Here is a 21,889-nt window from a genome sequence, read left to right on the forward strand (position 1 = left end):
AATTCTAAACGGATTTCCAAAAACTTTTTTTTAATCGACGAGGAATTAAATTCCTCAGGTTAAGTTCGAAGATGGGCTATGAAGGATCGATGATCTTAGAGATATTCCAAAAATAATTTTTGTCTCGTCGCTTGTTGCCACGATAACTCGAGTAGTTTTCGACGGATTTCCAAAAACTTTTTTTTTAATCGTTGAGGAATTAAATCCCTCAGGTTAAGTTCGAAGATGAACTTAAGAGACGGGTGATCTTAGAGATATTCTCAAAATAATATTTGTTTTGTCGCTTGACTCCACGATAACTCGAGTAGTTTTCGACAGATTTCCATTTTTTTTATTCGACGAGGAATTAAGATGGTCTATAACAGACGGGTGATCTTAGAGATATTCTTAAAAGAATTTTTGAGTTATCGCTTGATAACATAATAACTTGAGTAATTCTTAACGGATTTCCAAAAAAACAAGGCATCAGAACAGTCGGAGCGTTTGCTGCGACTTAGCCCCGTACGACCCGTAATCCTATTTCGCCCGTAACCATAATACGTCCGTAGCCGTAATACGCCCGGAACCCTAATACGTCTACAACCCTCTAATGCGTCTGTTACCAAAATGAAAGTCAAGTTGGGCATGGTCAAATTTACTGAAAGTGTTCATTTTTAAAATTGCGCATAGCGCAATTACGAAAGCCCGTACGAAGTACCTCTCAAATAAAACCAACAATTTACGACATTATTTTAGAAACCCAAAATTTTTTGCCAACTTTCTATTGGGTATTCAATTACCTCTCAAATGAAACAAAAACTAGCAAAATCGGATGAGATTTACTCGATTTATGTGCAAAAAACACTTAGGGCCGAGTAGCGGCCTTAGTCCAAGGGCCCAAATTTGAAACTTTTTTCGCCACGTTCTTTTCGGTATTCAATTACCTTCCATAAAAAACTAAATCTAGCAAAATCGGATGAGATTTACTCGATTTATGTGCAAAAAACACTTAGGGCCGAGTAGCGGCCTTAGTCCAACTGCCCAAATTTGAAACTTTTTTTGCCATCATTCTATTTGGCATTCAATTATCTCTCAAATAAAACAAAATCTAGCAAAATCGGATGAGATTTACTCGATTTATGTGCAAAAAACACTTAGGGCCGAGTAGCGGCCTTAGTCCAAGGGCCCAAATTTGAAACTTTTTTCGACACGTTCTTTTCGGTATTCAATTACCTTCCATAAAAAACTAAATCTGGCAAAATCGGATGAGATTTACTCGATTTATGTGGAAAAAACACTTAGGGCCGAGTAACGACCTTTGAGCCCTCTCAACAAGCTCGCGTTGCATCCTACACAAAAACAATGTTCAGCAACTTTGTTCTACTCGTCAATACCTTTCATTTGATATATCACAAGCAGCTATTGCATGCGTATTTCGGTAGATATCGTCGAAAGACTGAAAAACACCTATAGGGCCCTAGCTCTGGAAGGGCCGACCCTACCATGCCCATTTTCGAACTTGACCTTACTTTTGTCGATACCAATCGGGGAAAAAAAGAATTTTGCAATAAGGTTGTGATTTGCTCAAGCTAGAGGGGTCACAGACGGACGGACGGATTGCGGATTCGTCATCTATGAACATAACCAAATGCTTTGCCTTTACTGTCTGCTTCCAATTCGACGTGTTACAAACGGCATATTAATCTTATAAGCCCCCAGTACTTCGTACGGGGCTAAAAATTATTCGAAGGGGAATTAAATTTTTGAGGTTAATTTTGAAGATGGGCTATAACGGAAAGATGATCTTAGAGATATTATTGAAAGAATTTTTGTCTTATCGCTTGATAACACGAATACTCGAGTAATTCCTAACGGATTTCCAAAAACTTCTTTTTATTCGAAAGGGAATTAAATTCCTGAGGTTAATTTTGAGGACGAACGATTGATCTTAGAGATATTCCCAAAAGAATTTTTGTCGCGTCGCTTGATATCACGATAGCTTGAGTAATCCTCAACAAAAAAAAAAAAAAATATTATTCGACTAAGAATGAAATTCGTGAGGGTAACCAGATCATCATGTGTCTATATAGTCTACTTATCATACGGAGTAATTTTCGACAGCTTTCCAAAAACGTTTGTACTGAAATTACTCGGGCTAAGTTCGTTAATCGAAATACTGGAGTAATAATCTGCGATTTATTCCGAAAAAACTTGCTGTCTATGCTAGAAAAAAAAAAATTAACGAGTGTAAACTTTGCGGCCAGAGCGAAGCGAGGGTCGTATTCACACGAGGTTAAATTTATTCAGGAGTTTAGCAAGAGATACGTTCTCATTACAGCGCCTTTTAGCAGACACAGTAATATCGAAGCATCTTTTGTTTGAAAATGTAGAAATAAGCAAGGTTCAGACCCTTGAAAATAAGCTCCCTTTGTTTATTCTGAAATTTGATTTTCAATAAAATAAAAGGAGCGAACAATTTATGACAAAACAAGACAAAGAGCTACTTTGATCAAGATCAATCTATGATATTTTTGTAACAATTACAAAAATCTATTGAGAAAATATCAGTCAGTCAGTCAAGGGACCTGACCCACCCATAAGGTGGGGCCTATTATTTATTCACCATTTTTTTGTTACTATCGCAGCTTACCCATATCCACCAAATCGACATAACAATTGTTGTTATTGCGCTTCTACGCCAAATACTTTTATTGGTATTGTTCGAATAAAATCTAATGTTCAACCTCCTTTTACGAAGAAATATTTTTCTCATTCCAAACATAACACAAATTAAGCTAATAAGACAACATGTCAACAAAACGGAATGGTAGAATTTTATTTCAATAAAATGAAATTGTTTTCTTCCTACTTAATTGTATTAAATCTTCAGCGTCTTTTAGTCAATGCGACTCAAACGTAAACATTAGATAAGCAACATAAATCCGAAATACACTGAATTATTGCAGAGCAGAGAAACGGAGAGAAGAAGAAAAAAACTTGTGTTTAATTATCGTCAAGTGCCATTCACATAAATGTACCTTAGTGCTTAATAAATATGCGATACGAACGGTTAAGTTATGCAACGGATAATAAGGAAAAACTTTATCATATTGGACTTGTTGTTCAGTTCGGATTGCAAGTTATATTGGAAGTTTTGTGCTTGATGTAATCAATATATTATTCTGTTGAATTTGATTGGATAGCTATCGTAGTCTGGCCTAAAATTATAAGGCTTATAATGGCAAGTCAAGTGGAAAACATACATAATTGTAAATGTACATCAAAATTATGGTTTCTCACGTTATACAGATGATAAAACATGATGAGTTTGATCATTAATTAATTTGGTGTTTCAACATCCAACAAATTTTCTTTTGAAGAGACAGGTACGTGTGTTTATAGATAAATTGAAACACCGAAGCGTAAAAGCAAATAATTTCATTTGTTGAAACATACACACACACAATACGTTCATCTGAACAACACAAAGTTAAACACTGAAATTTCTAAGGAAATTAATACCAAGACAAAGGGGGCTTGTGTATCAGTTAGGTAGATTTTCCGAGTTATTTATCAAACTCTTCCGTTCGCAATATTATCTTTTGTTCACGAATTGTGGGGGTACCATCTTTTTATTGCATGACAATAAGAACTCTGCACAATTTGTTGTGCCAAGCCGTTCATGATCAATATGACAAACATTAGATAAAATTAAATTAAAACAAAACTAAATTTTCACCTTTCAATATATCAATGGTGTTTACGGACGGTGTGTGTGTATACAGATGATACGAGTGACGAACCATACGAACATATATATATATAAATAAGCATCCATCTCCAAATCGAGTTCGCAATTCAATTGAATCGTAAAACAAGATTAAAGTTCGTTGTCTTGATGTTGTGTATTGTTTTTGTTAAATTATAGCGCAGCTCTTTTCCGTTCGTTTCACTTTATATTTTCCTTTATGTGAAAATGAAACTCTGTGTCGATGTTGTGCAGGGTGATCAACTTATTGAACAAATGTCCATTTTCACAGCACTGCTTCTAGCATGAACATAGGAAATATTCGGAGGCTGATGAAATCACAGTAGCAGTAGGCACTGGTTTTTTTTTGTAAAGATAAATGACTTGTTTTCCTTATGTGAGTTAAAACAATCACTACAAACAGTAAACAATCCTAAGCGATATCTCTTATCACTAAAGCCTCCAAATTTGACATTTGTCAATTCAGTGTTCATGCTATCAACAGTGCTTTGCCATTTTCTTATTCGGTTCGGTATACAAGACTGTTTTATAGTGACCATAAAATTGTTCTTTTACAACACGGTTGTGCCAGAAGCTTTTACAATTTCTTTTTCTCTAGTGCTAATTAAAGTTCTTTTCATAGATAACCTTGTTACCAAAGACTGATAATTTAAAATGTGCAAAATTTCAATGTTTATGGCCCTGTTGAAACTCCTGACAATTTATCGAGCAGTTTGCACAATGCATCGACAAGAAAAATAAAATTTTAATTTTCCCATTGCCATAGATGTTTATTGCAGAAATAAAAATATATTTTTTTTTTTATTAAATTAAATGAAATGTTACATGAGTGGCTACTTCAAAAAACATGCTATTCATGTTATTGATGGAAACAACTTTTAATATTCGTGAACTCAACGTGTTGGTGAACTAGAAACATGGATGTGCTTCTAAAGTACTTAAAAATGGGACACAATTCAGTATTACGTACAATAAACCGATTTAATATTCCAAGTTATGTTATTTATTTCGGTTAGACAAACTATATAAGTATACAAGTACTCGTTACATAGAAAGTGCCAAGATGATGGATTACCATTATTATATGTAAAACTAAACAACAATCTCTTTATATGTTTAGTAAACTTTACGAATACCAATTCACTCGATTCTGAACCACTAAAGTACTTAAAGCGTTAAAAAAGGACAATGTTATAGCGCTATGACAATGCTATTCAACGCAGGATGTGTCATGGGTACTTTCGCGGATGATAAAGGTTTCGACCAAACAAATGGTTAAATAAAAGAGTACATAACAATGTTGTTATACAGATTCCAGCGGGCATTTTAAAACTATTTTGAGACGGTGCCAATCAAGTGTCAAGTTCTAGACAAGAGCTTCGGATTGATGTATCGAACATGGCGTTTTGCTGACCATAGTTCTAAATGGTATCGGGGAATCTGGCACACGGTGTCAAAAGAACACACTTTTAAACTACGTAAGAGATGAACTCGCACACGAAAGTTTATTGCTGCAAATGCTTTTTAGCCATGTCATCGACATAATGACTCCTTTTACAAAATTTTGATATCGCAAAATCGTGTGCGATATCACCTTTTACGTAGTTGAAAAATGCGTTGTTTTAGCACCGAGTGCCAAATTACCCCACGCCTTCTAAATACATGTCTAGTCCAGCACTTTCTCTCTAGTGGGGAGAAAATAGATCTTTTCTCACTTGAACTGTCACTTTGGTCATATTTTTTTACAACGCAGGCGAGATAATAGTCATTTCTTCCTCTCCGCTGACAATTTGGAAGCCTCGGTTGTGAAAAACGTTGTGTTTACCTCGGGAAAAAGTTAGACTTAGTTCGTTAGAAATACTTTTTTCTCTCGTTGAACAAATCACTATTCAAAAATGGTAAATGGTAATGGTGAATTGGTGTTTTTTGTTTCGTGAAGAAAAACGGTAAATCACACCTCGCACATATGAAAAATGTTGTGTTCACATCTGGGAGAAATAGGAAATTCGAACATCGATCTTGTTGGAATTTCCTACTTTCGCCCCTTGGTAAAGAAAAACACGAAAATACGAAAAATCGCTTCCGATTATGCAGAAAAGAGGAAAGTCACTATAGAAAGTTCCAATTTCAGGTGAAAATAATATTACCAGTCCCAGTGTATACATCGAATATGTAATGAAAACTCACTTCATATTCAAGTCTCAGTCTCTCGTGGTCACATTCGCGCAAATTATAGCTCGGGAAATTAGTAAAAATCTGATGCTTTCTGTGTCTAATTTCACGAGTTTCTGTAATTACTACGATTAACAAAAGTAAGGAAAAAATGACATGCATTGGATGCAAAACGAAATCTCATTTATTTTAATTATAATGTCCCTACGGATACTGTGCACGGACTTATTACAGAAAAGGTGTATGACATTTCGAAATAAATGCATGTATTTTCTGTTCTAAAATTGTTCGTCACTCCAGTGAAATTTGAATTCATAATTTTCCAGCGAAAATTATGAGAAATTCTTTCATTTTCAAGACAGTTTTCCCAAACGATAACGATAATGAAGACGAAGAATAGCAGCGTACCATGTTATTTAAATTAGAAAATCTGTGCAAATCAGCAGGTGGGCATGTTGTTGACTTCTTTCGATTACACTTATAGTGATTAAGTTTTGTTATAAGCTGAAGGAAGATAGTGTAAGCCCAGGTGAAAACAATACACGAGTGTGGAGTCGTGATAGTTGAGTGCAGTATTTATTTAGCTTTTTATAAACAGAAAGAGTATCGCCCCATTACATAATAGTGGATTATGCACCTCTGTCTAAAATGTTTATTTTGACGATTTGGAAGTTATGTACTGAGCCGAAGGCGTGGTACATAATCCAAAACGTCAAAATAATTATTTAGTACAGAGGGGCATACGCCATTTTATCTGCCGAGAACAGATATATCGAGATAAACAAATTTTCCCTAGAGGGATAACATCGAGGTTATCGTTCTAGGCAGATGAAAATACAATCGGTTGCTTATTTATCATACTCGCGCCGTGTTGTGACGTCGCGTTTATTTATCTAGAAGGATAAATCGGCTGTTTAGATGGATAAATGGAAATTGTTGACAAGTGCAACTGTTGTTGTCTCATTTTCGCTTATATGATAAAATATGATATCGATACATGAGAGGGTCAGCAAGTCCTGACTGTCCGTCTCGTGTATCGATAATCTTGTATTGTTTTTAGCTTTTAGGATTGCGCAATGTTAATTAACAAATCTTGTACTTCTTTTGTTTTAATGAACGTTTTGCTAATAGTGTAAGAGAACCATAAGACGTTATCATTTATTTGTTGATGTCGTTGTCAATAACCGATGACAGAATCGTTAATCATAAAAGATCGTTGTTGATAAAATGATCGTGACATAATTTACAGCCTGTAGAATAGTACTTTTGCGTCAATCCGAATGAAGCTATTCATTTTCAGAGATTCTGTGTAGCCTTAAAATCATTGTCAAAATTACTTTTATTTGTGCAGAAATTTCATACAGAGCATAGATCGGTGTATTGTTTTCACATGGGCAACAGATATAACCTCGAATCAATTTGTCTTTTGATGATACGCTTTGCATTGCGTTTAGTAGAAACGTAGCTGAGTGTGAACAAGACGAGTGATGAATGTAACCTTGGCTTATTAATTTAGAGTCCTATTTATCAACGAGATGAGATAACCTAAATTGCATTCAGCACCGGTACTATAAGTGCTATAAAAAGTGCATGTAATATATAGTATTCCCGTTGCATCTTCATGAACACTTCCGAAAGAATGAAAAATTTTCTTTCTTTATTTTTTCTTATAAATACTTACAATCAGAATTCCATTAGGAGACGTTGAATAGTTGAATTTTATCAATTTTCCCAAAAGAAACAAATTTTCCAAACAATTAAGTCTATTCTTTATCGAAAATGGCAGAACCGTGCAAATGTAGCTGCCGTAGATGTCTAGATATATTGAAATGAAAAGCAAAAAAAAAGACCTGATCAGCGAACAATATGAAATAATTTTTCTTTTATCATTCCACTGCAACCAACTGTATACACATTGAAAGTGTCACAAAACTTTATTCGAACAATTTAACATCTGGTATCTTACAGTCGAAATGAAATATTATGATAAATTTCTAGGTAAATGATATGGGACACCACTATTAAACTTTTACCCTTAAATCTTGATATACTAATTTATAATTATACCAAAAGGAGCAGACAAACACTCTGTGTATGCGACTGAGAATGGTAAATTGAGTGTTTTATGTGAAAATGTACCGTAGTGAAATAATAATCTCCTATACGTATTATACGGTCTTGGATATGGTAGGTTCGTAAAGTCTACTCAATAAAACAAATACACATCCATCCATCCATCCTGTACATGTTGTTAGGAAAAGAAGAAGAAAAAAGGCAATGTAGAGAAATTCCATTCAATGATACATCAAAAAGTACTTTTCCTTTGAGATCTATTATCATCTCACCACAATGTATTTATGAAACAAAAGACTTTGATAAAAACACACAAATTAATACTAACATTCTCCCACATCTAATATTATGTAACATGAAGTCTCCGATTCCTTATACTTGTGTACCTTTTCGGATTTTGTTAAACTTTTTCTCACACACAACCTTCCATAACCATAAGGGGTAATACCATTCTAGATAGATAGGAACACGTATATTTATTTGCTAGCCTCTATTATTAGGTATGAATGGATAATCTATCATCAAACAAAAGCCCTAACTTTTTGGCAACAAACACATGTCCAGAATACATATTACTCTCTTATTCCAGTGTTTTGATGGTTTTTCCTTTATTTCTCATCTTCTAAAATTTTGCCCTATTGTTTGTGCTGAATGTAACAAAGAGTAGCCAATATTCGTCCTTCACACATTTCATCCGAAAAACCACATAACAAAAAATAAAATACTTTCACTTTCATGTTTTCTCGTGAATATGGACTCGGAACATGTATTATGTTGTGGGCAATGAAACTAAACTATTAGGGGTGACTTGATTTGGTGTAAAATTTGGTAATGTTAAGGCAAAGAGATTTAGTATTAATTTGGAAAGTTCCTTTTTTTTATTTTGTTTCTACATTTATGGTTAAGAGGTTAAAGAGGAAAATCATTTATAGTTAAGCTCAAAGATTTTGTTTGATAGACGGCAGTTGCGTCGTTTCATCAGTTTAATGACCAGATCCTTATACCCTTTTTTATGATATTACGGCAATTTTCTCCTCCCCAGATCCCAGATTAAATATCTTTGCTAGCGTTCGGTTTATCCTGAAACTAATAAAATGACAGACCCTTTGAGTAGTTTTGCATAATTAAGTGGAACAATTTATGGTTGAATGAATGTGAATTCATACAAAAATGTGAAATATTATTTAATAAACGAAATTGTGTGGACCGTGCTATTGTCCTGCAAAGTAATAAAACAAAAATTTACAAAATATTCCGGAAGTACATAATGGTTGCTACAAACGGTGCAAACACATGGCTTATTCAAGCATATTGAAACTCGAGGTTTGCTTTGAACAAAGCAGAGGTTTGTTCACAGTTTCACCACTTGTACAGCTTCGTCAAACCTACGCATTCAGTGACTTAATTAACTATGGCGTTCTTGTAGAATTCAGTGTAAATTGTTAATCAGTATACTCTAGGCAGAACAAATAAACTCGACCTTTCTTTTCGAACAAACGGACACTGTAAATTATAAGGGACAACAGATTTGTGCGAGAATCATATTTGCGTATTCAGTCCGAACAAAAACAAACACAAAAAAGTGCGTTATGATCCAAGGATGTCCTTTCATGTTGAAAAAAAAAACAGACTATCCGAAAGAAAACCAAACAAAAAACGAAAACAAATCGGATTTAACGGCATTCGGCATTTCATTTTCCCATAAATTTTCAACCGACTGAAAATTATAATTTTTAGAGTATACAATTTAATGTTTACTAATGCTCATGTATACACAAAATCCTTTTGTTTTTCAATTCCAAAATTCAGCGGCATTCTTACCAACGACAAAGTGAAAGAAAATATGAATTCGCCTTTCCGTCTTGCGGTACGAAAAAGGGAAATTCTTTTCTTTTTTTTAATGTTTGGTTTGGACGAATTATTATATTGAAAGAATTATACCCTCCAGCGAATTGTCGAGCTTCCTTTTTCTGATAAACATATAAAAAGCGTAGATGTACCGGATTTCTACTATAGTAAAATTGAAAACATCGTACATAATGTTATATGTTGACAAGGAAATAACAAAGCAACAAAATTAAATGTTAAAGCTATGCTTTGAAAGCGTAATTCCACTCTTCCTGACATTCGTATTGGAGGCAGTGAAGCGAGTGTAGCGACGAGGGCGCATTTAGTGGGGTTACTTTATTTGTGGTTTATGAACAATATCAAAGAATTCTTTCCAGAAACTCGATTTAAATAAATCAAAATTAAAAAATTCAACCGAAAAATCAAAATGGTAAAAATCCGTTTAAACATTACATTCGGTAAATACCATTTTCTGTATACGTGAGAGTGTATTGGTGAGGTGTCATATGAATCGGTCGAGCGGGAAAGTAAACGGTCGAGCGGGAAAGTAACGGTTGGGAAGGAAAGCACCAACACACTCTCACTATTACAGAAAAATATCTTTCAAAATACCCCAATACACACGCGGTGTGTATTTCACTCGGGCTTCGCCCTCGTATCCATACACACCTTGTGTGTATTGGGGTATGTTGAAATATACTATTTATCTGGTTAATTCTCCGAAGTGGTATTCAAATTTGTAATTCTCGCGAACTCAATCGGGTGTTTTTAAGCAGCTCGACTTCAATTCGGGTATGCAAACTTAACTTCTGACGAAATAAGAAATTCCAAGGCTTGTTCGTAGTTCAGGCCCTTGTGTCAATCCGCTCGCTTTAAGTTTTTCGATTTTTTTCTTTATTTTATGTGATTGAGCATGAAAAACTGTGGAACTAAATTTTTTTCTGGATCCGTTTAACTGTTTTTATTACATTTATAAGGTTTGTTATATGTAAACAACTTTAATGTGCACGCATAAGCTCGACTTCGTTTTACGTTTTTGGTTACCGGGAAATTTTGACTTAGTTACAAAGAAGAAAACATTACTTCCGTGCCCGGTGTAGCTAGCGAATTTGTTTTATAAGACGACATAAGTCAAGTTTATTTTTGATGTCGTCGTGGTAATGAGAAATCTCGAGCTGACACTGACTCACAAGGTGACATTTTTCTTAAACAAAATGTGTCAGATACGCGGGGTTACGCCAAGGTTCTGAAAGACAACTCTGAGTTGATCACGAAGGCGGTAACACACAATTGCGTCAATGGCTGCGAAGTTTACATGTAAAATAGAACTTAACAAAAACAAAATTCTGAATTTTCTAGAAAAATATTTTCTTCAAGTTGATTTCTCACACTATCTGTTTGTAAAATTTGGTGTCACCCGCCTTTGTGGTTGTCTTAACCTGTTCTTTAAGAACTTTGGGTGACACACTACAGCTGACGAATAACCACGAACTTTGACAACCCAAACCAAGACGATTTCATCCATAGACGACATAACCTTTGAATTTTGCTGAAATTTTGAGGCGCTGTATACTTATAGTGATAGATTTAAAAAAGAATTACGTATTGAAGTTGCTTCGCGCTAATTTCGGCAGCCCGGGTGAAAAAAAAGAGATGTCTCTGAGACCTATTTTAGACCGGTTCGCTTGTATGGCAGTGAGACTACGTATTTTTGACCTTTGAGACCGAAAATTCATCGAGATTGTTCATCGGAATTCATCCGAGAATGGTGAGACGTCTCATTCGAGAATGGTTTTGAATTTGCGAGACGTCCTGAAACTAAGTGAGTGGTCTCATTTTGGATTTGCTAGACCTGGTGAGACTGACTGAGTGGTCTCGTTTTGGATTTGCTAGACCTGGTGAGACTGACTGAGTGGTCTCATTGCGAATTGCTATTTTAAAGACAGGAAAAAATAGATTTTTTTTAGACTGTTTGAAACGTCTCCCATATTCGAGCTTTTTTAGACTGTTTGAGACGTCTCCCATATTCGAGTTTTTTTAGACTGTTTGAAACGTCTCTCATATTCGAGCTTTTTCTAGACTGTTTGAGACTTCTCTCATATTCGAGTTTTTTTTAGACTGTTTGAGACGTCTATCATTTTTCGAGTTTTTTGTTCGTATACTTCTTTATTGAGTCAACAGATGGCCACCACTTTTCATTTTTTTTTATAATTCGCTATTGTAAATGTAGAGAAGTGTTAGTAAATTTTATGAATTTATGAATTTAATTTTTATTTTTTTTTTTATTTCGTGATGTTTTTTCCGGTCACCCATCCAAGTACTAACCGCGACCAATGATGCTTAACTTTCCAGTGCGGACCGCCAACGACCTTACGCTTGCTGCTAAATCTGACATATGTACTGGTAGTTCTATTTTTGAACCGTTGTTACAAATGCTGAGACTGGATGAAAGGTCTCATTGTAGTTAGGTTTCCAGATCGCTTTAGACTAAGTGCGTAGTCTCATCGCTAATAAATATGGGTGGACAGTGCGAGACCGGTTGAAACGTCTCTTTGGTAGAAAATATTGTTTCGGATTTTTGAGACCGGCGGAGACGTCTTTTTAGTAGAAAATATTATTTCGGATTTTTGAGACCGGTTGAGACGTCTCTTTTTCAGAAAATGTTTTTTTTCACTTCTGAGACCGGTAGAGACGTCTCTTTGATAGAATAATTTTTGTTGGACTTCTGAGACCGGTTGAGACGTTTCATTTTCAGAAAATATTTTTTTCCGTTCTGAGACTGGTGGAGACGTCTCTTTAGTAGAAAATATTATTTCGGATTTTTGAGACCGGTTGAGACGTCTCTTTTTCAGAAAATGTTTTTTTTTTCACTTCTGAGACCGGTAGAGACGTCTCTTTGCTAGAATAATTTTTGTTGGACTTCTGAGACCGGTTGAGACGTCTCATTTTCAGAAAATATTTTTTTCCGTTCTGAGACTGGTGGAGACGTCTCTTTAGTAGAAAATATTATTTCGGATTTTTGATACCGGTTGAGACGTCTCTTTTTCAGAAAATGTTTTTTTTTTCACTTCTGAGACCGGTAGAGACGTCTCTTTGCTAGAATAATTTTTGTTGGACTTCTGAGACCGGTTGAGACGTCTCATTTTCAGAAAATATTTTTTTCCGTTCTGAGACTGGTGGAGACGTCTCTTTAGTAGAAAATATTATTTCGGATTTTTGAGACCGGTTGAAACGTCTCTTTGGCAGAAAATATTATTTCGGATGTTTGAGACCGGTTGAGACGTCTCATTTTCAGAAAATATTTTTTTCCGTTTCTGAGACCGGTAGAGACGTCTCTTTACTATAAAATTTTTTTTTGGACTTCTGAGACCGGTTGAGACGTCTCTTTTTCGTGTGGTCTCACAATGGAAGAAATATTTTTTCAAACTAGTGAGACTGACTGAGTGGTCTCATGATGGAAGAAAGCAAAACTTTGCGTAAATTGAACAAAAATTATTTAGTTCGTTCGCTAAAGCTTGCACAGACTGAATGTCTCTGTTGTTATTTCTACACTGCACTTCGATTTCAAAACCCGAAGTACAATTTTGTTTTTTTTTTTGATTGAATGATTGTTTGTACGCACTAACACTCACAAAATTTAAAAAAAAATTCCATCGTGGACCACAAGTCTCACAGTTCTGAAGAAAATTTTTTAATCTTCACGCTATAAGCGCATTTCAGAATTTGAATGATGAACCAATGAATCAAAAAATAAATGACAATAAAGCGAGTAGATTAAATTCAACGATTTGATGTAGCTGTTGTGCGTTTCATTTTGAATTTACAGTGGACTTCACGTGAACCTTTCTTCCATCATGAGACCACTCAGTCAGTCTCACTAGTTTGAAAAAATTTCCATTGTGAGACCACACGAAAAAGAGACGTCTCCATCGGTCTCGAAAAGTCCAACAAAAATTATTCGAGCAAAGAGACGTCTCTACCGGTCTCAAAAACAGAAATAATATTTTCTAGTAAAGAGACGTCTCTACCGGTCTCAGAAACGGAAAAAAATATTTTCTGAAAATGAGACGTCTCAACCGGTCTCACAAGTCCAACAAAAATTATTCTAGCAAAGAGACGTCTCTGCCGGTCTCAGAAACGGAAAAAAATATTTTCTGAAAATGAGACGTCTCAACCGGTCTCACAAGTCCAACAAAAAATTATTATAGCAAAGAGACGTCTCTACCGGTCTCAGAAGTGAAAAAAAATATTTTCTGAAAATGAGACGTCTCAACCGGTCTCACAAGTCCAACAAAAATTATTATAGCAAAGAGACGTCTCTACCGGTCTCAGAAGTGAAAAAAAATATTTTCTGAAAATGAGACGTCTCAACCGGTCTCACAAGTCCAACAAAAATTATTCTAGCAAAGAGACGTTTTACCGGTCTCAGAAACGGAAAAAAATATTTTCTGAAAATGAGACGTCTCAACCGGTCTCAGAAGTCCAACAAAAATTTTTCTAGTAAAGAGACGTCTCTACCGGTCTCAGAAACGGAAAAAAATATTTTCTGAAAATGAGACGTCTCAACCGGTCTCACAAGTCCAACAAAAATTATTCTAGCAAAGAGACGTCTCTACCGGTCTCAGAAACGGAAAAAAATATTTTCTGAAAATGAGACGTCTCAACCGGTCTCACAAGTCCAACAAAAATTATTCTAGCAAAGAGACGTCTCTACCGGTCTCAGAAACGGAAAAAAATATTTTCTGAAAATGAGACGTCTCAACCGGTCTCACAAGTCCAACAAAAATTATTCTAGCAATGAGACGTCTCAACCGGTCTCACAAGTCCAACAAAAATTATTCTAGCAAAGAGACGTCTCTACCGGTCTCAGAAACGGAAAAAAAATTCTGAAAATGTGACGTCTCAACCGGGCGCACAAGTCCAAGAAAAAACGAAATAAAAACATAACTACAATGAGACCACTTGTCCAGTCTCACAAGTCCAAAGAAATATTTTTTCCATCGTGAGACCACTCAGTCAGTCTCCACAATTCAAAAAAATATTTTCTGCCACAGAGACCACTCATTCAGTCTCGCACTGTTCACAAATAAATGTTAGCAAAAAGACTATTCGTTCAGTCTCAAGCGATCTGGAGATATAACTGCTACGAGACCACTCATCCAGTCTCGTACAGATCACGCATAGATGTTAGCAAAGAGACTACTCCTTCCGTCTGAAGCGATCTGAAAACATATAAGCAATGAGACCACTCATTCAGCCTCACAAGGTCTGGCAAAGACATTTATCGAAAAGAGTACTCGTTCAGCCTACAGCATTCTCATTCGTTCATCCAAAATGTATTTAGCACACAAAAAATATTTTGAGACCGAAATGAAAATTCCAGCAATTTTGAGACTGGAGTTAGACCGTTGAGAATACGTATTTCGTGGTCTCATGAGACCGACATTTTCACCCGGGAGCTCATTTTTCATGAGCAATTGTTTAGGTTATGTTGTCTATGGATGAAATTTGACAATTCGTATGGCCTTGGAACATACCTACTCTCGTCGCCGTGACGATGTGGTGAATTTTTTTAATAGGTTTGTTCCAAGGCCATATGAATTGTCAAATTTCATCCATATAACCATAACCTCAATAATATCTCAGTGTAAATCGCGTAGGCGACGTTGCTCGATTTGTATGAAATATCACGTAAGCGACGTTGCTATGGATGAAATTGTCGTTGTTCGGGTTGTCAAAGTTCGTGTTTACAGTTACTTGGAACAAACCTATATGTAAAATCTTCAAAAGTGATGTGTTCCGGCGTATCTAATAAAATAACGATCTGCGTGAACTCCCCAAAGTTTACAGCCTTGATTTTGTGTATCATTGTGAATCACGCCGTCGTAGTCATTAGCAGATGAAGTAGCGCACCTAACACTCATTGATACGTTTTATTGTCAAAGTAGGGGCGTCATTTACTAAGAACTGACTTATCAATTAATCAGTAAACCAAAAATATCTAGAAGTGCCTGTGGCAAGCACAGTTACTAAATTTTTGGAACTAAATTTTTTTCTGGATCCGTTTAACTGTTTTTATTACATTTATAAGGTTTGTTATATGTAAACAACTTTAATGTGCACGCATAAGCTCGACTTCGTTTTACGTTTTTGGTTACCGGGAAATTTTGACTTAGTTACAAAGAAGAAAACATTACTTCCGTGCCCGGTGTAGCTAGCGAATTTGTTTTATAAGACGACATAAGTCAAGTTTATTTTTGATGTCGTCGTGGTAATGAGAAATCTCGAGCTGACACTGACTCACAAGGTGACATTTTTCTTAAACAAAATGTGTCAGATACGCGGGGTTACGCCAAGGTTCTGAAAGACAACTCTGAGTTGATCACGAAGGCGGTAACACACAATTGCGTCAATGGCTGCGAAGTTTACATGTAAAATAGAACTTAACAAAACAAAATTCTGAATTTTCTAGAAAAATATTTTCTTCAAGTTGATTTCTCACACTATCTGTTTGTAAAATTTGGTGTCACCCGCCTTTGTGGTTGTCTTAACCTGTTCTTTAAGAACTTTGGGTGACACACTACAGCTGACGAATAACCACGAACTTTGACAACCCAAACCAAGACGATTTCATCCATAGACGACATAACCTTTGAATTTTGCTGAAATTTTGAGGCGCTGTATACTTATAGTGATAGATTTAAAAAAGAATTACGTATTGAAGTTGCTTCGCGCTAATTTCGGCAGCCCGGGTGAAAAAAAAGAGATGTCTCTGAGACCTATTTTAGACCGGTTCGCTTGTATGGCAGTGAGACTACGTATTTTTGACCTTTGAGACCGAAAATTCATCGAGATTGTTCATCGGAATTCATCCGAGAATGGTGAGACGTCTCATTCGAGAATGGTTTTGAATTTGCGAGACGTCCTGAAACTAAGTGAGTGGTCTCATTTTGGATTTGCTAGACCTGGTGAGACTGACTGAGTGGTCTCGTTTTGGATTTGCTAGACCTGGTGAGACTGACTGAGTGGTCTCATTGCGAATTGCTATTTTAAAGACAGGAAAAAATAGATTTTTTTTAGACTGTTTGAAACGTCTCCCATATTCGAGCTTTTTTAGACTGTTTGAGACGTCTCCCATATTCGAGTTTTTTTAGACTGTTTGAAACGTCTCTCATATTCGAGCTTTTTCTAGACTGTTTGAGACTTCTCTCATATTCGAGTTTTTTTAGACTGTTTGAGACGTCTATCATTTTTCGAGTTTTTTGTTCGTATACTTCTTTATTGAGTCAACAGATGGCCACCACTTTTCATTTTTTTTTATAATTCGCTATTGTAAATGTAGAGAAGTGTTAGTAAATTTTATGAATTTATGAATTTAATTTTTATTTTTTTTTTTATTTCGTGATGTTTTTTCCGGTCACCCATCCAAGTACTAACCGCGACCAATGATGCTTAACTTTCCAGTGCGGACCGCCAACGACCTTACGCTTGCTGCTAAATCTGACATATGTACTGGTAGTTCTATTTTTGAACCGTTGTTACAAATGCTGAGACTGGATGAAAGGTCTCATTGTAGTTAGGTTTCCAGATCGCTTTAGACTAAGTGCGTAGTCTCATCGCTAATAAATATGGGTGGACAGTGCGAGACCGGTTGAAACGTCTCTTTGGTAGAAAATATTGTTTCGGATTTTTGAGACCGGCGGAGACGTCTTTTTAGTAGAAAATATTATTTCGGATTTTTGAGACCGGTTGAGACGTCTCTTTTTCAGAAAATGTTTTTTTTCACTTCTGAGACCGGTAGAGACGTCTCTTTGATAGAATAATTTTTGTTGGACTTCTGAGACCGGTTGAGACGTTTCATTTTCAGAAAATATTTTTTTCCGTTCTGAGACTGGTGGAGACGTCTCTTTAGTAGAAAATATTATTTCGGATTTTTGAGACCGGTTGAGACGTCTCTTTTTCAGAAAATGTTTTTTTTTTCACTTCTGAGACCGGTAGAGACGTCTCTTTGCTAGAATAATTTTTGTTGGACTTCTGAGACCGGTTGAGACGTCTCATTTTCAGAAAATATTTTTTTCCGTTCTGAGACTGGTGGAGACGTCTCTTTAGTAGAAAATATTATTTCGGATTTTTGATACCGGTTGAGACGTCTCTTTTTCAGAAAATGTTTTTTTTTTCACTTCTGAGACCGGTAGAGACGTCTCTTTGCTAGAATAATTTTTGTTGGACTTCTGAGACCGGTTGAGACGTCTCATTTTCAGAAAATATTTTTTTCCGTTCTGAGACTGGTGGAGACGTCTCTTTAGTAGAAAATATTATTTCGGATTTTTGAGACCGGTTGAAACGTCTCTTTGGCAGAAAATATTATTTCGGATGTTTGAGACCGGTTGAGACGTCTCATTTTCAGAAAATATTTTTTTCCGTTTCTGAGACCGGTAGAGACGTCTCTTTACTATAAAATTTTTTTTTGGACTTCTGAGACCGGTTGAGACGTCTCTTTTTCGTGTGGTCTCACAATGGAAGAAATATTTTTTCAAACTAGTGAGACTGACTGAGTGGTCTCATGATGGAAGAAAGCAAAACTTTGCGTAAATTGAACAAAAATTATTTAGTTCGTTCGCTAAAGCTTGCACAGACTGAATGTCTCTGTTGTTATTTCTACACTGCACTTCGATTTCAAAACCCGAAGTACAATTTTGTTTTTTTTTTTGATTGAATGATTGTTTGTACGCACTAACACTCACAAAATTTAAAAAAAAATTCCATCGTGGACCACAAGTCTCACAGTTCTGAAGAAAATTTTTTAATCTTCACGCTATAAGCGCATTTCAGAATTTGAATGATGAACCAATGAATCAAAAAATAAATGACAATAAAGCGAGTAGATTAAATTCAACGATTTGATGTAGCTGTTGTGCGTTTCATTTTGAATTTACAGTGGACTTCACGTGAACCTTTCTTCCATCATGAGACCACTCAGTCAGTCTCACTAGTTTGAAAAAATTTCCATTGTGAGACCACACGAAAAAGAGACGTCTCCATCGGTCTCGAAAAGTCCAACAAAAATTATTCGAGCAAAGAGACGTCTCTACCGGTCTCAAAAACAGAAATAATATTTTCTAGTAAAGAGACGTCTCTACCGGTCTCAGAAACGGAAAAAAATATTTTCTGAAAATGAGACGTCTCAACCGGTCTCACAAGTCCAACAAAAATTATTCTAGCAAAGAGACGTCTCTGCCGGTCTCAGAAACGGAAAAAAATATTTTCTGAAAATGAGACGTCTCAACCGGTCTCACAAGTCCAACAAAAAATTATTATAGCAAAGAGACGTCTCTACCGGTCTCAGAAGTGAAAAAAAATATTTTCTGAAAATGAGACGTCTCAACCGGTCTCACAAGTCCAACAAAAATTATTATAGCAAAGAGACGTCTCTACCGGTCTCAGAAGTGAAAAAAAATATTTTCTGAAAATGAGACGTCTCAACCGGTCTCACAAGTCCAACAAAAATTATTCTAGCAAAGAGACGTTTTACCGGTCTCAGAAACGGAAAAAAATATTTTCTGAAAATGAGACGTCTCAACCGGTCTCAGAAGTCCAACAAAAATTTTTCTAGTAAAGAGACGTCTCTACCGGTCTCAGAAACGGAAAAAAATATTTTCTGAAAATGAGACGTCTCAACCGGTCTCACAAGTCCAACAAAAATTATTCTAGCAAAGAGACGTCTCTACCGGTCTCAGAAACGGAAAAAAATATTTTCTGAAAATGAGACGTCTCAACCGGTCTCACAAGTCCAACAAAAATTATTCTAGCAAAGAGACGTCTCTACCGGTCTCAGAAACGGAAAAAAATATTTTCTGAAAATGAGACGTCTCAACCGGTCTCACAAGTCCAACAAAAATTATTCTAGCAATGAGACGTCTCAACCGGTCTCACAAGTCCAACAAAAATTATTCTAGCAAAGAGACGTCTCTACCGGTCTCAGAAACGGAAAAAAAATTCTGAAAATGTGACGTCTCAACCGGGCGCACAAGTCCAAGAAAAAACGAAATAAAAACATAACTACAATGAGACCACTTGTCCAGTCTCACAAGTCCAAAGAAATATTTTTTCCATCGTGAGACCACTCAGTCAGTCTCCACAATTCAAAAAAATATTTTCTGCCACAGAGACCACTCATTCAGTCTCGCACTGTTCACAAATAAATGTTAGCAAAAAGACTATTCGTTCAGTCTCAAGCGATCTGGAGATATAACTGCTACGAGACCACTCATCCAGTCTCGTACAGATCACGCATAGATGTTAGCAAAGAGACTACTCCTTCCGTCTGAAGCGATCTGAAAACATATAAGCAATGAGACCACTCATTCAGCCTCACAAGGTCTGGCAAAGACATTTATCGAAAAGAGTACTCGTTCAGCCTACAGCATTCTCATTCGTTCATCCAAAATGTATTTAGCACACAAAAAATATTTTGAGACCGAAATGAAAATTCCAGCAATTTTGAGACTGGAGTTAGACCGTTGAGAATACGTATTTCGTGGTCTCATGAGACCGACATTTTCACCCGGGAGCTCATTTTTCATGAGCAATTGTTTAGGTTATGTTGTCTATGGATGAAATTTGACAATTCGTATGGCCTTGGAACATACCTACTCTCGTCGCCGTGACGATGTGGTGAATTTTTTTAATAGGTTTGTTCCAAGGCCATATGAATTGTCAAATTTCATCCATATAACCATAACCTCAATAATATCTCAGTGTAAATCGCGTAGGCGACGTTGCTCGATTTGTATGAAATATCACGTAAGCGACGTTGCTATGGATGAAATTGTCGTTGTTCGGGTTGTCAAAGTTCGTGTTTACAGTTACTTGGAAGAAACCTATATGTAAAATCTTCAAAAGTGATGTGTTCCGGCGTATCTAATAAAATAACGATCTGCGTGAACTCCCCAAAGTTTACAGCCTTGATTTTGTGTATCATTGTGAATCACGCCGTCGTAGTCATTAGCAGATGAAGTAGCGCACCTAACACTCATTGATACGTTTTATTGTCAAAGTAGGGGCGTCATTTACTAAGAACTGACTTATCAATTAATCAGTAAACCAAAAATATCTAGAAGTGCCTGTGGCAAGCACAGTTACTAAATTTTTGGAACTAAATTTTTTTCTGGATCCGTTTAACTGTTTTTATTACATTTATAAGGTTTGTTATATGTAAACAACTTTAATGTGCACGCATAAGCTCGACTTCGTTTTACGTTTTTGGTTACCGGGAAATTTTGACTTAGTTACAAAGAAGAAAACATTACTTCCGTGCCCGGTGTAGCTAGCGAATTTGTTTTATAAGACGACATAAGTCAAGTTTATTTTTGATGTCGTCGTGGTAATGAGAAATCTCGAGCTGACACTGACTCACAAGGTGACATTTTTCTTAAACAAAATGTGTCAGATACGCGGGGTTACGCCAAGGTTCTGAAAGACAACTCTGAGTTGATCACGAAGGCGGTAACACACAATTGCGTCAATGGCTGCGAAGTTTACATGTAAAATAGAACTTAACAAAAACAAAATTCTGAATTTTCTAGAAAAATATTTTCTTCAAGTTGATTTCTCACACTATCTGTTTGTAAAATTTGGTGTCACCCGCCTTTGTGGTTGTCTTAACCTGTTCTTTAAGAACTTTGGGTGACACACTACAGCTGACGAATAACCACGAACTTTGACAACCCAAACCAAGACGATTTCATCCATAGACGACATAACCTTTGAATTTTGCTGAAATTTTGAGGCGCTGTATACTTATAGTGATAGATTTAAAAAAGAATTACGTATTGAAGTTGCTTCGCGCTAATTTCGGCAGCCCGGGTGAAAAAAAAGAGATGTCTCTGAGACCTATTTTAGACCGGTTCGCTTGTATGGCAGTGAGACTACGTATTTTTGACCTTTGAGACCGAAAATTCATCGAGATTGTTCATCGGAATTCATCCGAGAATGGTGAGACGTCTCATTCGAGAATGGTTTTGAATTTGCGAGACGTCCTGAAACTAA

General features: G+C 36.0%; 1 long non-coding RNA gene across 1 annotated transcript; it reads left to right on the forward strand.

The window, feature by feature from the left end:
* Nucleotides 1-262: 262 nt before the first annotated feature.
* On the forward strand, nt 263-12,505 carry LOC119071364. Its single transcript, XR_005086631.1, has 3 exons — nt 263-274; nt 9,942-9,947; nt 12,370-12,505. It is a non-coding gene; the product is annotated as an uncharacterized LOC119071364 (long non-coding RNA).
* The last annotated feature ends 9,384 nt before the right edge of the window (nt 12,506-21,889 follow it).

Source organism: Bradysia coprophila, assembly GCF_014529535.1.
Source record: "Bradysia coprophila strain Holo2 chromosome IV unlocalized genomic scaffold, BU_Bcop_v1 contig_144, whole genome shotgun sequence".
NCBI lineage: Eukaryota > Metazoa > Arthropoda > Insecta > Diptera > Sciaridae > Bradysia > Bradysia coprophila.